Source organism: Bombus flavifrons, chromosome 10 (genome assembly GCF_040668555.2).
Source record: "Bombus flavifrons isolate JBK064 chromosome 10, iyBomFlav1_principal, whole genome shotgun sequence".
NCBI lineage: Eukaryota > Metazoa > Arthropoda > Insecta > Hymenoptera > Apidae > Bombus > Bombus flavifrons.
Genome location: NC_138451.1, coordinates 8,280,103 through 8,294,365, shown reverse-complemented (window position 1 = coordinate 8,294,365; position 14,263 = coordinate 8,280,103). Strand labels below are relative to the sequence as shown.

General features: G+C 37.3%; 1 protein-coding gene across 4 annotated transcripts in view; it reads left to right on the top strand.

Moving 5' to 3' along the window:
- Positions 1–14,263, top strand: part of mub (poly(rC)-binding protein mub) — a 229,576-nt gene that overhangs the window by 104,742 nt on the left and 110,571 nt on the right. For 3 of the 4 annotated variants that reach the window (XM_069122428.1, XM_069122422.1, XM_069122427.1), the window contains exon 3: positions 2,833–2,870. The exons of the other annotated variant lie outside the window; for it this stretch is intronic. The gene's annotated coding sequence lies outside the window, so the exon portion shown is untranslated. The remainder of the gene's footprint in view (positions 1–2,832; positions 2,871–14,263) is intronic. 4 annotated transcript variants of the gene reach the window in all.

Below are 14,263 nucleotides of genomic sequence, written 5' to 3'. Positions count from 1 at the left end.
GCATTCTAAAAGCCGCTTCGATTGCCTGCTAACCATTTTCTATCGTTATATATGTAACAATATGTGCCATATTATGCAACACGTGGAAGATATGATACTTGAGCCACCGTGAACAGCAAGCTTTTTCTTAAGGAAGGGTTACAACGTAATTAAGCATCGAGCGATGAAATAATGCATAATGCGTAAATAATCTACATATTGTTTTGTTAAATTAAATGGTAAATTAAAGTTCAAATATGTCGTGTGTCGAAGTATATTAGAGTTTAAATATATTATACGACCCAATATTGTGTGAACCCTTTTAGTTCGGCCAACGTATATATTATACGTTCTGTATATTTTATCGAATTTTGACGCCGTAGATATACGTTCTGTATATTTTATTTTATTCATCTTGTTGCTATTAGTTGTTTATTTTATTTATCTGTTATTAGTTGTTATTGTATATTTATCTGTGAAATGCGCTGGGGGAATTCGGTGTTGGTCCCGATACTGGAACTGCACACTAATTGCTAGATTCTTAATTGTATCGAAAATTAATCAACGTGGAAATGGAAAAATTGTTGTTGAAAATTTGTCTTTTTGCCGAAATTTCCCAGTGGGTTAACGTTCGCCAACAAAAAGTATACATAACGCGAGAAGAATATCGTCATGTCCATTAGAGTCACGCTGAACAAATACAGTTCGGCAATGATGTTGCATAATTATTTGAAATGTGACCAAAGGAACGACAAACTCGCTCAACAGCGCATCATCTCGAGGCGAGAATAGAGTGGCGATGATGGCGCTATGCGGCGTCTCGCGCGTAAATCTTGCGTTTGAGGAACCGGAAGCGTCGTCGGTGGTCTTGCAATTTTGAATCAAACTCGCCCACTGCCAAATGCCGTTTATTGATTGTGCCAAATTCCACGCGCGTGCGTGCCCCTCCTACCTCCCCCCGCCTTTGTTTCGGGGCTTTTTGATGCGCGCGTAAATCGTCGTCTGGTTTTGCATTGCCAAATCCTTGATATTCTACCGACGATGATGAAATTCATTTTGCAAATCCTACGTCATTCTTACATTTTCCTGGGATCAACCTTTTCCCCTATTTATTTCTCTCTTATTTATTATTGAATAATTACTAGATTATTATAATAATTGTATTATTATAATATTATTATTATAATTTACGCATTTCTGGACAATGTTTGCAACGTGTTAGGATTTCAAAGGAAACCACGACTTCCTAAGTAATAGATATCTCATGCATTGAGAAGAAATTGAGAAGTGCAAACTGTAATACGAATATTAACGAAGAAACATATAAAATGTTGAAGGTTCTTTCTATTAATATTTGGCAGGAAAAATAATTCTCCATGGAGATTTTACTTTCTCGAAAACGTGAATGTTTATAAATGTCCGCAGTCTAACGATAATACTCTTATTCATCGAGAAAATTTACGAAAAAGTTTGTCTCTTTCGAAGACGATGCTGCAAACTTTTGAGTGACAGTCCATGGTATGCGAAAATCTAGAAAATGTCAAAAGTAAAACACTCGTGACAACATTTAATAATATTTCCTCTCCTCAAGTTATAGAGATAAAAATTTGTATCTTCGTAATAGTCCACTGTCCGGATAAATTCTCGCATCTCTGTATTTTCCAATTTTGATGTTGATTAACGCCATAAAAATATATATATCAAACCTATATTTAATTTGTACGTCAAATCGCTTAAAAACACTTTTCTTTCTTTTTTTCTTTTTCTAACACGTTATAAACTTTCGTGTATTTTATTTTTCAAGATTTTTGATTCAGCAAAGAGCTGTCCTCGACCACGCTCGGACTTGCGGGAATTTTTTGGCAAGCGGAACAGAAATCGTCAGATTAAACACACGTGGTGTTTTTTCAGCGAATTGAAATTCGTTAGTCGAGATTCGAGCTGTTTCGCGTTTATTGTCGATCGAATTCCCATTCTTTTTTTCGTTCTTTCCTTTTCATCCTCGTGCCCCGCGCCCGCCGGATTATCGAAACGGTTGTTACCGCGAGAGAAAACTCGATAACTTCGATTTCCTGTTCGATGTAAAACGAGCCACGTTTACCACCGAGTTGCTCGCCCGCGAAATTTCCTGTTCAATTTCGTATCGACGCTTTCGCCAAACTATTGTTTTCCTCCGCTCTTTTTTCCTTTTCTGTCTTCCCCGTTTATCCTTTTCTCTATTTCTCCTCGTTTTTTACTTCAATTTCTCTCTTTCTTTTCTTCATTCGAATCACGAAACACAAAAACGAATTGTTGGAAAACTAAAGTAAACAATGTCGCGAAAAGAACAAACCAGACGCGTGGAAACGCGGCACTTTTTCACAAAGAAACACGACGAAAATGTTTACCGACTGAGAACCTGCAGTTGGTCTCTTTTTGTTCGTTAAAGCGATTAGGTTTCTGGGCAACGTGTACTTCGTTAGCCAAAATAAGGAAGTAAAGGGCACGCGAAAGGAGGACGATTCTCTCTCCGCTGTTTAACGTCGAATGCAATCTTTTCGAACGCATGTTTAAATCTCTTTCGTGAATTAAAAATTATGGGAAGACAGTTAAAGTACAATTTTAATTAAATATTTCAGACTTTTGAAAAGAAAAAGATGTCGAGATAATTTTAAAAAATTAGTAGAGTATCGATATTGAAACCTGGAAGAATTTCTCAGACAAACAGCGTACAGAATAAAAGTATTTTAAAAATGAGAAGAAATAAACGAAATATTTCTACTGGAAATAGATAGATACGTGATTATGTAAATTAATATGGTTTGACTACTTTTTTACAAAAATTAGTACAACTTTTCCCTTTTCTTCTTTCAGATATCTTTGTCGTACAAGAAGAATATCGAGTTATCCTGGTAAGTGTTTTATCTACTCAACTGAAAATTCATATGTAATGGCTTTTTCATTTTTCCTGAACAAAAATGCCACATACCGTCGAATTTTTCCACGTAACGTCCATCTTCATTCGTAAATATTTATATCAATAATACATTAAGATTTTAAGTGGATCTTCTTCTTCAAATTCTTCAACTTCTCGTCGAATGAAAGTGACTCGGTTCTCCAAAATGGAAGAATTCGACAATCTAAAAAAAAAAGAACGGAATTAAAAGAACCCCAATTTCGGTAAAACTGAACGATATCGTACGAGCGAAAACTGGTCTTCCAGAAACTACAGAGAAATTCAATTTTCTCCCCATTAAACGGATCGTCGTGAATTACGGAAGAATTCGATATGGTTTGAATCAAACAAACGTTCCGGAGGCATGCGACTAAATTCGATTCCCATCGAGTTAAATAAACCTCCGAGAAGCGAAGAAGAGGACTCGATCGAGTATGGTTCGCCAAAAGATCTCGAAATTTCTTTAAATTTCACGTGCACGTTGATTTTTTCCGAATAAAGGCAGAATACAAATTCTGTTTTTAACGAGAGAAGTTGATAAATTAAATTTTCATTGGAAGTGAGAGAAATTACTTGTTGCAGTTTATAGATCTTCAATCTGATCTTCAACTTTAGGAATTTTTTATTTTATTTTATTTATTTTTCTTTTTTTATTTAGGAAATTCATTTAAAATATGGAGATTAATTGTGAAGAGTAACGTATGGAAGGTTTTACAATTAAACCTGTTGTTCGAATATTAGCAGAAAACTACTGTACTCTTTAATTCTAGTTGTTTAACCTTCATCATATGATTTATTAGCTATCACAGGGAGACTGTTTTAAATCAGTCTATTTAAATAACTGGAAATTTAATCGATATTCATATATTTAAATGTAATTGTATAGAAGTCAGAACGATTAGTCAGAACGAAATACAAACTGTATATAGCCAGTTTTATTTAACAGTATCCGCTCTAGAAAAAAGAATAAAAAAGTTCTCTGCTTGGAGTTAAAAGTTCGTGCAAAAAGGATGACGTTTAAATTTAACAAACCTCTGCTGTTGTTTAAAAATACATTTTTATTAACAACTACATAGATTTCTGAATACTTGCTGCTGCAGCTTGACTAAAATTCTAATTCTTTAAAAGCAACAGAAATATTTTCGTTGTCTTTTAACCGATTATTTATCATTTCTATTGCTTTCATAGATTTTCTACTGTAGTATCGTGGACGAAAGGCCTAAGAGATACCGGGTGAACCATAAACAATATCGCGAGAAAACCCAAGTGTCGAAAAGACAAAGGGATGCTAAGGGAGAAAGACGAATTAACAGTCAGTGTTAGTTGAGAAGTCAGAGAGTGCGAATTGCGTTGTCGAGAGAATGTGGTCCGCGAGAGAGAGAGAGAGAGAGAGAGAGAGCGTTGGAACCGTGGTGACGAGAGTTGCAAATTAACTATTTAGTTGTCTAAATTATAGTACGTTATTGTATTTAGTTCACGTTAAACAACCATGGTTTCATGTTTAACCAACACCTGTTTAATCCATTTGAAATGAACTAATAAGTAATAAAGATCCTACACTACTTTTGGACAAAGTGTACACGGTACAATATCGTAAATATTAATTTTATTGCGCGTATTGGATTTTTCATGCTTGAGATATTTGAATACCTGTATTTTACGTGATCAATAATCCCCCTTAAACGATCTTAAATATCGTTTTTCGCGTAATGTAAAACCGGGCTTATTTCACGAACGTCATTTTAGTAACTTTTCCGATCGCTCGATAAATTCACTATTTCATAAACGAGAAAACTCGATTCGAAATTGGGTTAACACGAGGTCGATATCGAGCTGAGTGAAACGCGTATTAACATCGCCAGGCACGTAATGCTTTGCCGATCAAATGTTGTGCATGCGTGTAATTACTAATAAAGAGCGAGCCGCGTTTATTCAGTCGGCGCTTCCCTGAAAAATTCCCTAGCACGACGTTTAATATGGATCACGGGATCTGATATTCTGTCGCACGTCGTTTAATGGAAACATCTGCGTAATTAATCCTAGTATAATGCACGCACGAAACGCGTGAATTACGATGCAACGTAGCATCTGTAATCAAAAGCAATATCGAAGATCTAGGGACATTTTGCGTAGGAATAACAGTCAAGCTTAGCAGGCTCGAACAAGTGATTGATTTGAAAATTTCATTTCAAATTATACATTCATCGTTATATTATTTCGTTATGGAAAATTAATGATAAAAGTTGCAGTTATTTTTCGATATTTCGAATAATTATTTGTCTTATATTGCGCTGCAGGGAATTCATTTGAAATGAAACTCGATTAAACTCTTGAATATTTGAAATAATGATATTTTCATACGCTTGAAATATTGTTTACTGGATAATTGATAACGGGAAATTATCATAAACGCTAAAGTTATAATAAATTCGGAACGATCGTAATAAAAGTGTATGGGGATTGCGTCGTATTGCATCGTTGAAAAAATTATGGTGGCGTTTAAGTGCTTAACAAATTTAAATGCGAGCTTACGAGTAAATTAGCGGAAATTAGATCGTGATAAATAAGATGCTGTCGAGGCGAGAGCAAGCCATTTTAATTCAACCTATCCCATTATTCCGGATTAGCGTTTGAAAAATGAAAGAGATGAACGTACCGTATAGGGAAGGAGACAAAATTTTATTATAATTAAATCCTTCTAAAGAAGAGAATTTTTCTGTTGAAATTAATATTAAAGACAGAGGGAACGGAACACATTTTTCCTATTTTGTAGCTCGAACGAGAAGCGTAGATTATTGCTCGCTTGCTAAACGTAGACTTAAACGCTCGAATGCAAATTACTTTTGTTTTACACGTCGGTAAAAAGTAACTGTAACATGTAGATATACCTCTGGGCTAGGGAAAATTTTATATCTCGAAGTTTCGCATGCATCCGTAAATATTTTTCATTACTTTGTTTTACAGAATTCTGTTACAATTAACAAAGAAATATTTTTCACAAAAGAGAAGCTTTAAAGATACGTGCATCTGTTTTCGGTATATTTTTAATGAAATTCTTTTCCGTTCCTCCTCTCTCCCCCTCTCTCTCTCTCTTTCTTTCTTTCTGATATATAAATAACTTTGTTTAATGTGAACTTTGAGTTTTGCTAAGTACACGGTGCACAACATTTATCTGTTTGGAGCCGATTCGGAACAACTTATGGAATTTCGGATATTATCTTTAGTTTCGTAGCATCGGAACTTTTCTTTAACAGAATCTGTTAGAATTACACCGAAGAATTTCAAGGCTTCCCCATTGTTCCTGGAGATCTAATTACCTCTTCGACAAGTTCACTTAGGAAGAGTTCACTTGTTAGAAGACGCGCAATAATAACGATTCAGCGGCAGTTTCTTGAATACAGAGCACCTCGAAGAAAAGAAGTACGTAGTAAGTACGAAACCCCGGCTCTTTCTTTCTAATAAATTCAGCAGCAGCATCGGATATCGGAAATCTTTTCTATTCATTTCAAATAATTCAATCTTTATCAAGTCACAAATTAAATTCGAGCGTAATTTTTACTTTCGTTCGCTGAATATCTCGCGCGTCTTTAAATCATCTTCTCAATGTTACGCAAAAATATTCAGTCTTCTATGATCGCTGTAAAATTGTTCGTTTATCGTCTACAAAAATGTATGGAATTTGTTAAAATTAATTTTCTTTTATTGCTTGTAAATTGCTTATTGAAATATTAAATATTCGAGGAGAGACTAACAGGAAGTGTTGGCAGAAAACATCCATTCCCACAAAAATAATTTTCATTTCGTTTCATGTTCGAATTAAACCGGAAACCTTTTCCACTTACCAAACAACTTTTCGATGCCAACTTCGTGTTTGGAAAAATTTTCGTCAAGCGAGTGATCTTCTTACCTGACTTTGTTCTTTAAATTGAGACTCGATTTCGATTACATTCAGAAAACTCGCATTCCCATAAAAACAATCCTCCACTTTCTACATGGCTTCCATTCACCTTTCCCACGTTTCATACTTTCCGGTTCGAACTAGCCCGAAACCCACTTACCAAACGACTCTTCAACCCTAACTACGTAACCCGAAGGATGTTGATCGAGCAAGTGATCCTTTCACCTGACACTGTTCTTTAAATTTAGTCTCCGCGTGGATCAGATTCAGAAAATCTCCATTCCCACAAAAGCGATCCTCCACTCTAATATCCATTCGCCTTTCACACACTTGAAAAGTTCAAACCCTCGCTGAACAACCCCCAACCTTAACAGGCGCCCAAAATCTTCGTCGAACGAGTGGCCTTTTCGCCTCACCATATGACGCTGCTCTTTTTAGCCTGTGTGCCGTTTCAGCCGATTAGTTCCTCACGTGGCAGAGCGACCGTGGAGCGTCTGAAAAGCTTCGAGTAACCGGGTGAATCTGCGTCGATCTATAAACGGTGAAAAATAAACAGACTCGTTCTCCCTGGCCAGTTTTAATTAAACCTGGTAGGGAGAAAAGGCCACGTTCCGGATACAATGGCGTCGCGAGACAGTGGAGAGGAATCCTCGGAGCGGAGCTGATGCTCGCCGAAAGAACAGGGAAGATCCACTGGGAACCGGTCCTTCATGTCGGTTAATTATCTAATCGACCTCTTCCGCGGACAATATCGCTCGGCTTCTTCGTCCGGTTCCTCGGTGAACTTCCGTCATCTAGCGGAACAGCCGAGCCTACGGCAAATAAGAATGTTAATTACGGGGATTCGTTGGTCGGAGGCTGCTTTCATTCGCTGAATGCCGCCGCTCTTCGCAAGTTCTTTGTACACAAGGTGAGTTTCGCAGCCAGAGAGAAAGAAAAGAAGGGATCATCCTGGCTTTACGCGACTCTCTTACGGCCGCTTTAGGCTGCTATCACACGGAGATACGCGTCTCGTGACACGTGTATGACGTATGATAGGTAGCAGGTGCGCATATGTTCATCGTGATCTTAGATTAGACGATACGTTAGATTTGTGGACGCAGCCGGTGCATAGGAATCCGCGAGTCAATGTGAAGCAAAGATAACGAAGGGGAAAAGGTGACGTCACTTGTAAGCGAAAGATAATTCAAGATGATACTGCATGTATCTGCGATAAGAATGTAGAATCTAATCGCGTTATACGTTTAATAAAAAATTTCACTCTACGATTCAGAGAAATTGGAGAGAAATTAAAGATTACGTACAGTAGGTTGATGGTGACAATTGCTTGGTTTTAATCTGACAAATAAATGTCACAAAGAGAAAGAGAGAAAGAAGTGACAAAATTGATACGTAGAAGTCATTGGACGACGCTGGATAATTTTTCTGACGCGGTATCGATGTGAATTCAAGAATAAGATTATCATCGATAAGTTGCGATTAACTGGAGCAATTATCGAACAGAGGAATAAAGTCCGGAATTAAAGTTGTCTCGGTAGTCGATGAAACGATAAATCATATATTTAGCCACAGCAATCTGTGGCTAAATCTTGCAAATCCGACGGAACCATCATCGTTGGTATTCATTGTCATCGATTGGATAATCTGATGCAAAGCCTTGCAACCATTTGCATTTAGCAAAGCAACGAGAAATTGTATGCAAGCGATCGTGTAATCATATGGTGAACTGTCAACATGCATAAATTGAAAATTCATAGTTTCCAAGTTTCCTCGCATTTCTCGGACTTCGTCAAATTAGTCCAGCCAGTGGATAATGGATATTTCAGTAGGCGCAAGGCCGATGTTTATCGTCGATTTTCACATTTCACATTTGAAATAAAATTCTTTTATAGATTTATTTTACAGATATACGATACAAATATGAATTAGAGCATAAATTACACGAACTGCTTTAATGTACAATATAAGATAAAGATAAAGGACTAGACTTCGATAAGATCATACCTAATACACGTACATACACACGTTACACCAAAGACGTTTAAACAAAAAGATTTTTCTTGACCTTTCGAGGGGGAATTTTTATGAATTAAAGCAGAAAGAGAATTCCTGCTACACTGAACATTAACCTTTTTCTAGACTATGAAGAACGTTGTTAAAACTTTAGATTTTGTAGGGAGCTCCACAGATAAAATGTAAGATTCGTCTGAATTGAGCAGAAAATGGATTACAACGTGGATGTTTTACTTCATTGTAATACAAATGAAGGTGGTAATTCGCGGGCAATAGTAACGAAGAGGAAGAGCAAGAGAAATAATTCGATGAGTACTGGAGATAGGCAGTTTATTTAGCATAATTAACGTTATACTAAATTGTGAATATTTAGCCGTGTAAATTTCTACAATATTTATGTAAATTCTCTTGGTACAATTACCACATCCACTGTTATTATTCCCTTTTATCAGTTTTACATAGAACGTATGTCTCAACGAGATGGGTAATAAAAAATTGTAAAATGAAAATATCGACGAAGGCCAACGTTTGGAGCGTTTCAAACTAAATGTAAAATTGAAGAATTATATAAATATCACCAATGTTCTGTACATTTCGAGTCAACCAACCAACCGATACATCGCAAAACACAAAATTATATCGAACGTAGTCTACAGGCGTGTTCAAACGCGATCTTCACGCACGAGCTTTCGAAAAGAAGATGCGATTCTGTATGATCCCGTGGCGAAATTCGCAACGACCGCAGCTACAACGATAAAAGGCAGGTGTACGTATTCAACGAGGGCAGCCGGTTCTTCCGACTTAATTCAAATTATCCGACGCGAAACGAGATGAGCTCGCTGGAGCGCGAAGGGTCTGCACTCGAGACGGCGGTCCCGTTATACAACTCGTTCGCGGCCTCCATATCGGCGGCTCTGTCGATCTCTTTCTTTTCTTTTTTCTTTCCTTTCATTCTTTTTTTTCGGGGGTTGCCACGTGTAATCAGCCGAAATTCCGCGCCGTAAATCAATACCCAAGCCCCTTCCGACGATGCACCCCTAGCCAACCCCCTACCCTTCCGCCCCTGGCCCTTTCCATTTCCGAAACTTCCGCCTCATCGTCTTCGGAGGCGTTATTACCCGGCAGCCGCGGGCATTCTCATTTCCTAGTCGCCGAATTTTCCATTTTCATCGACCACCTCGTCTCTTCCGCGAGACTCGCGGAGAAGAAATTCCGCCTGTTTCCGCCAGGGATCAGGATTAATTGCCGCGTTCCTTCGCGCCAGCGGACTGCCTTTCGTTCGAATTTTGCAAGACCGATGTGGTGATCGAATTACAGGGAAGATGGCTGATGGAGGAAGATCCGACGACGGAGGGTCGAGGATGAGTCGTAGATGGTTGGCGAGGAATTTTCACATCGCTAGCATGAAATTGTTTTGGTACCGGGAAGAACTGACACTGGATTCGCTACTGGAATTGTCAGGACTCGTTCGTGAAGATTATTGAAAATTTTCTAGATTAGTTAAAACGCAATTAGTTAAATTAGGGTAGTGTTGTTGCCGCGAGTTTGTAGCGGAATTTAAGTGGAATTCAGAGGTATGTATTTTCGTAGAACCAGTGTTTCATCGAGTGACATGAGTAGTGTAGCCTTGGTTTGAATTTTGCGAGGGTGAGTGGTGATCGAACTTTAAAGAAAATTGGTGGTGGAGGAAGATTTGAAGATGGAGGGTCGAAGAAGGCTTGTGGATGGTGGGCGAGGAATTTTAGCACGGCGATATAAAATGGTTTTAGTATTAAAATGACCACTATGATTATCTTCGCCCCCGTTAACGAAAATTGCTCCGTGCTATTACCGTAAATTTATAGCGAAATTTAACACAAACTTGCTAGCGATACTTTATCATAGAATTACTTGAGTTATTAATTACCATTTTTCGTAGAGTTAATGTTTTATCGATTCGCGCGAATATAGTTTCGACTTGATCTTTGCGACGGTAATTTACGAGCGAATTTTAAAAAAAATTGGCGATAGAGCAAGATTTCAATGTGAAGGCATTACCAAGGCTTGTGGATGATTAATAAAGAATTTTAGATCGATAATATAAAATGGTTGTAACACTAGAAAGTTCGATGTGATTATTTTGACTCAATAGTCAATGCTATCACCGTAAATTTTACAGAAAAATTTCAGATAAATTTGATGGCAATATTTTTTCTATTACCAGAATTATTAAAATTATTAATTACCATCCCTCATAGAATTAACGTTTCATCGATTGACACGAGTGCTTAGAATTTTATATGGCTGAGATATGATGGAATTCTTAGAAGTATCGTCCTATTGAATAACACGTGCACCATTTCGCTGCATGACTTTCCCATCTATAGCTCAGCGAACTCTCTTCATCGGACGATAAGATGTAAGCTTAACTGCTACAATATCGTAGCACATAGTAGGACACAATATATAACATATTATCTGTTACAGACCTTTCCCCGATATTCAAATGAAAACCAGTCCGTGGATATCCTTTCACGAACTTTCAACGTCGCCCTTTTCCCTGCTCTGACCCTCTTGCCGAGATTCTGCCAGCCAACCTTTCTTCGACTCGCGATAGACGGGTACAGTCAGTGAAAAAGATGCGGTTATTCCACTTGTACATTTACATTTTTGTCAGAAGCCTCTCTAGACGACGATCACTGTTCATCGCTTTTTTATCTTCTTCAATCTAATTTTATTCAATCCTAATTCTATCTTAATAGCACCGAAACTCATAAATACAAAGACGCAACGGTTGCGTCGTGTCTTTATATTCCATCATCACAGATCTTCGTGTTACATCTCACCAATCTTTCCGTGTAAGATCGTATCGTCCACTTTCTACGAAAGTAGCATAGCAAAATTAAAAAATTTAAAAAGAATGCTCAAAAAGTGAACTGAGAACTACTATACTAATACATTGAAGGAAACTAACACTTTGAAAATTTCAGTGTATCGCTTCTACCGACTGTACGATCAAGGATCATCAATTTTAAGAGATCAATTTTCCAGCAAAAATTGACTGTAAAGGTGAACTGAGGATTATTGGACGAGGAAACTGTTACATTGAAAATCTCAGTGTATCGCTTCCACCGACTGTACGATCGGTCAGACGGAGCTGTTAACAGTTGTATGGAGATTTAGCTGGATTATTGGCCGTTTCTCCGGCTCGACGAAGACGAAACCAGGTCGAATGGTATTTGTTAATGTGCTCCCGCAAGAGGTTTTTTCGCCAACTCCTCCGAGAGAGAGCTTTGGCCCAGCTTTTCGTCTACAGATTTCCTGCAGTCCCTTAAAATCCTTGCCTCCTTCGTCGGGAATGTATCTTGGCAGTATTTGACGTTCTATCGATGTACTTGTTCCACTTCGGATATATACCCTGTATTCATTTTTTACGTCGTGTACGGTGTATTTTAGTTGGTATTTTCCTTTGGACAACGTTTGATTCGGAAGGAAGATAGGTTTCCAGTGATGAGAATATTGCTATTTCTACTATGTGTCCATACGTATCTGTATACGAATATGTTGATGCATTTGTGTTTAGCAAATTTATTGATCGGATTTACCTATATTTATACGTACGCGAAAAATATAGCGAGAAGGTACGTTTGAAATAAAAGTTGTACGTCGAGTTTAATTGACTTTAAATCTAATTTGATTTTTATATGCATCTTTTATTCGGTACATCGTGCGTGTGTATACGATGTTTTAATATCGACTTTTATGAATTGTTGATATGGAAAAATCAACGTGGCAAAATATTTGAAATTTCTCGTATATGTTCGATGTTGTTTCAAGAACAAGAAGAAAATTATAGGAATACGTAGATCGCTCTCTTTCATCGTTAAAAGATAACATCCAAGCAATACTTTCTTTCATCGTGAAAAGGCTTTGGTACAACCATCATTCTTTCATCCTTACGAGACAACGTTCAACTTTTTTCTTGAGTCAGGACTCAAGAGCAAACAAAAGTGGTCATTTCTCCAGTGCATTATTAAACTCTCCGTGTTACACTGTTCACGTAAGAAATTCCTCGTCCGTCGTGTTACACGACTGCTTGGAGAACAATATCCATCAACAGGAGACTTGCAGAGCCAAGACTACAGTAGTTGAAGGGAACTTCGCTTCGAAGGAACTTTTAATGCAACCATTTAGCCACAGAAACATCTTACTCTGCAACCGAGTATTCCAGCTGGAAATCTTGCCCTCTGGTCACCATGAAACATTGTCGATTAATTTGTCATAATGAAACGAGGAGTTACGCGTCTTTAGTCTGAGTTCGCGACTTCATTTCCGAAAGATCGCGGTTATAGTTCACGCACTTAAGGTACGCAAACTAAAAGGTAAAGTAAGTGAAGTAACTAAAGCAAGTAAAGTAAGTAAAGTAGGTAAAGTACGCGACTAAAGTTTACACGGTATACGTGGACAGATTGAACAGGAATCGAGCAGATTTCCGGAATGACGATAACACTAAGAAATAAAGCAACTCCTAGCGACGATTCCGGAAACTTTCTAATCTGGCTTTGTAATAAAGTTTATTCTGTGGAAATGATAAGAATCGGTATCATCGCTGGTCGTATTATATGTATTTTTCTAGGAGCAGATTTTGTTAAGATTAATTAAGAGAACTTTTTAAGAATAACGAAGGAAGAGTTTGAGGATATAGATACGAGAAAGTTCTTAGATCATCGAACTTCCTCATTCTCAAAATTTTGATAATTAATGAACTAACGAATAAAATACAAGCTACATTCGTAGCTCTTTTATTTATCAAAAGATTCCGAAGAGATGCAGAGTGGAACCGAAGATACGATTACCATAAAGAAACATGATCTTTACTTTCAAATAGCTAAGACACACAAATTCTTCAAAAAGTTCCAAAACCAATTAGAGAAACAGAAGACGTAACCGCTACGAAAAGATTGTATCTTTGCGTTCTAATTACTAAAACATACAAACTCTTAACGCTTCTTAGCATTTCTATTTGTTAAATAAAAATTCCAAATCCAATCACAGTAACAGAAGACGTAACCACTATAAAAAAACCTACAATTTTCACACCTAAATTACCAGAACACACAAATTCATAACGTATCTGTTCACTTAAAAAAAAAGAGAGAGAGGGAGAGAGAGAAAAATACTCAAAAACAACCAGAGAAACACGTATTCATTACAAAAAAAAAAAAAAGAAAAAAGAACATTAAAATACGCAAATTCGTGACTCTCTCCTATTTATCAAAAAATCTCCCTCGAATCAGAGAAACGAATTCTCCTAGCTCCGTGCATCATCCATTTTTTCTTCTAATATTCCACTTCGTCGTGTAATAAGTTAAAGGAATTTCGTTGAGGGATAAGCCGAGTCAATATCAGAAAGAGATCCCTGTTTGTTGGTGTGCTCGTTTAGCTGCCTTCTGTCAGCC